General features: G+C 34.5%; 1 protein-coding gene across 3 annotated transcripts in view; it reads left to right on the top strand.

Annotated features, from left to right (window-relative positions):
* LOC106471686 (ubiquitin-conjugating enzyme E2 H-like) overlaps positions 1–3,389 on the top strand; it is a 27,573-nt gene that overhangs the window by 22,468 nt on the left and 1,716 nt on the right. The gene's annotated exons all lie outside the window — the stretch shown is intronic.

Genomic DNA, 3,389 nt, shown 5'->3' with positions numbered 1-3,389 from the left:
TGGTGATGGATTATTTCACCAATCAGGAAGCTACAACTGTAGCTTTGGCTATTAGTGATTTCTTCTTCAGATTTGGTATGCCATATGAATTGCATTCAGATCAAGGCCATAACTTTGAATCAGGTGTGTTCCAAGAATGCTGCAAGTTGTTTGGCATCTGAAGACCAGGACAAAGCCACTTCACCCACAGTCTGATGGGATGGTAGAAAAGTACAACTGACACTTGGACAGGAATTGGCAAAGTTTTGTAATAGTTGCCAAGATGACTGGGATGTCTTACTCCCTCCACTGTTGATGGCTTATAGGACAGCAGAGCATGAAGCCACTGGATACACTCCAGCAAAGTTGATGTTTGGTCGGGAACTTCGGGTTGCCAGTGGATCTGTTAACAGGACACCCACCTTATGAAGAGTTGCCTGAAAATGTGTCAGAGTTTGTAAAAGTGTTATCAGAAAGGATGGATGATATTCACCATCAAGTGCATTCAAACTTGAAAACGTCTGCTGATTCGATAAAGTTATCTTATGATAAGAGATTTACTGAAGTCAGCTTTGTACCAGGAGACAAGGTGTGGTTGTATAATCCATGGAAGATCAAAGGGAAGTCTCCTAAGTTGTCTTCTCCATGGGAAGGCCCATATGACATAGTGGATCGTCTGTCAGACATGACTTTCCGGATAAAATGTGGTCGGCGAGGTAAGCCAAAGGTGGTGCATACCAACAGGCTTTGGCGTTATCACGGTCCAGGACATTTCAGTTGGGACGAAGTGAACAGCAGAACAAATGACGCTGCTGAAGACGTGTCACCTGAAAAAACCACTGTCGAGTGAAGAAAATCTACTCGGTTTTGAGAAGGGAAAAAGCAAAGCCCTTGATGAAGTTACTACCACTGATGTGACTGTTACCAATGATAGGACGTTTCCTGATGAAGCAGATGAACCCCACATGAAGCAGAAGCCAATGAGACGGAGACCAGTAAGAAAGAAGATACGTCCCATAAAATTAAGAGACTTTGTTGAATTTTAATTTTGTGTTTGTAAATTCTGTACATTCAATTAAGTTATTGTTAATTGTTTATTGGTTTAATGTAAGTGGCTATTGTTTGGGACAAACAATACTAAGGAAGGGGCAGTGTTACAACAGCGGCGGTCACATGACGCTAGTAACACGTCATATTATCGAAGGTTTGTGATTCCTCGAGTGTTTACTAGACTTGCGGTATTCTTGTATGTATAAGTCCGCCAAGAAGTGACAGCAACAATGTAGTTGAATTGCAGATAGAGATACAAACGACAATTGAGCCAAGCGCGTGAATTGTTCATTCGTTGTGAATTATAGCATTTGTTATATCGTGACTGTGGAAATTAAGTGTATTGCAAAGTTGTATTCAGAAAGAATAAACTAGTTTTATTTAAGAAAGGACTTATATCGCTAAAGTTTCCTCGGCAAGAATTTGTACGGAAAATTAACAAACTAACGACCAGACACGTAACAACATGATTTATCAACATCTGAATTAGTTTTCTTTACATTAATAACACTGGTATGAAAATTGCAAAGTAGAAACAAAGACCTGTTTTAGATGGTAGACATCAAATGTTTACCAAGTCCTCTTTTAAGACTAAATCATCTAGCTAGAAATGTAAGGTGATGTAAATTGTAGACTGTTATGTTTACGACTGGAGGATTCTAAAAACTGATGAACTTTTTACAAATCCTTAAAGATAGTATAAATTATGGTAAAAATAAGGCCAAGTAACAAATTGATTTCCGTTTTCCTTAATGTTTTTGAAGATTACTCACTTATAAGTTGTAGGCCTAATTTCATAAATAACTTTTCAATATACACTCTGCCAGTAAATGTAGGCCTAACTTCAAATACAACATTTTAATACAAATTGGGAGACACACCTAACTTAGCTACTTAGCTTTTTTCAATAAAAAACAACTCCGTGACTAAGAGAATGGACATGATAAATCTCACTCCTGTAAGTGATTTTATTCACTCACTGAACTCAATAACTTCTCACTAAATACTTCACTTTGACATTAATTACTCATTCACTATACTTCACTAACTGAATTAAACTTCTCACTAAATACTTCAATAACTGAATGAAACTTTTACACAGATCCTCATCAAACTTGCTACATCTTAACTTCATGTTCACTCTACCATCCAAGTTAAAACACTGAAAATATAGTTTACAACAATACTTTCAGTCATACTAAGGTTTTAAACTTCTCTACATTTAAAGTTGATGACACATGATCTGTAATTATTAACTGAAATGAAAACTATTTCATTTGTATGATTCATCACCCTTCCTGACCATGTAAATGGTTTTTAATATCTGGTTTTACTAATATTTGAAGTTAATTCGAAACTGAATAAAACTATTGAATTTACTAGTGCCAGTTGGATATTTAAAGAAAAAATTTTCATTAGCATCAAGTTGTATGTAACTTTTCCTCGACTACAAATCTATCATAATTGTTATTGTAAATTTATCAATCAAGACATAAATAATTGAAAAATAAAGGCATCTAAACAGTAAAAAGTGGGTGAATGATGAGGTAGAAGAATCCTAGGAAACTAATAAGTTCACCTTATGTTCCATTAGTTTTATAGATGTAAGTGTGACTGAAATAAACTTTGCTTTGTGTCTGAGTATTTATATAAGTTGTGGTTGTATTAGTTGGAATAAATACCTGATTTATAAGCTGTTGTTTTCAGAACTAAAATGTAAGTTTAAAGCTTTTGTTTCTCATCAAGTTGAGTGAGGCATTTTCCAGTTCTTAAACAACCCAACTGATTGTGTGATTTCTTAATCCCAGAACATATCAGTTTATCTTGAGCCATCTGTAAATAATATAATAATCTATTTATCCTGAACCACCTTTTAACATTAAGTAATCAGTTTCATTGTGATTCATCTTTTAACCACAGAATAATCCAGTTTACCCTGAGTCAACTGTTATCCATAAAGTAATCCAGTTTATCCTGAGTCATGTATTAACCATAAAATAATCCAGTCTACCTTGAGTTATCTGTTAACCATAGCATAATCCATTTTAATTTGAGTCATCTGTTAGTTTTGAATCGTCTGTTGATCTGAAAACAGTTCACTCATTTTGAGTTGTCTCTCAATTCCACAATCATTCTGATCACTAATTTACAAAAAGTCAAATAACAGCCTAGAATATAATATCTGTAGATGTTTAAAGCTTTATTTTATTTTATCTAATATCCAAGTGGAAAGAGTGTAAAAGTGTTTCTTGGATTAAAATGAACCTGTGATATTAAGTAATTAAATTGTTGTAACTTCTTTTCACAGAATTACCTGATATTTATCAATAACTAGACCTCCCATGACCTGTTGGGTCACC

The sequence above is a fragment of the Limulus polyphemus genome, unplaced genomic scaffold (assembly GCF_000517525.1).
Source record: "Limulus polyphemus unplaced genomic scaffold, Limulus_polyphemus-2.1.2 Scaffold4789, whole genome shotgun sequence".
NCBI lineage: Eukaryota > Metazoa > Arthropoda > Merostomata > Xiphosura > Limulidae > Limulus > Limulus polyphemus.
This window is presented reverse-complemented; position numbering and strand designations above follow the sequence as displayed.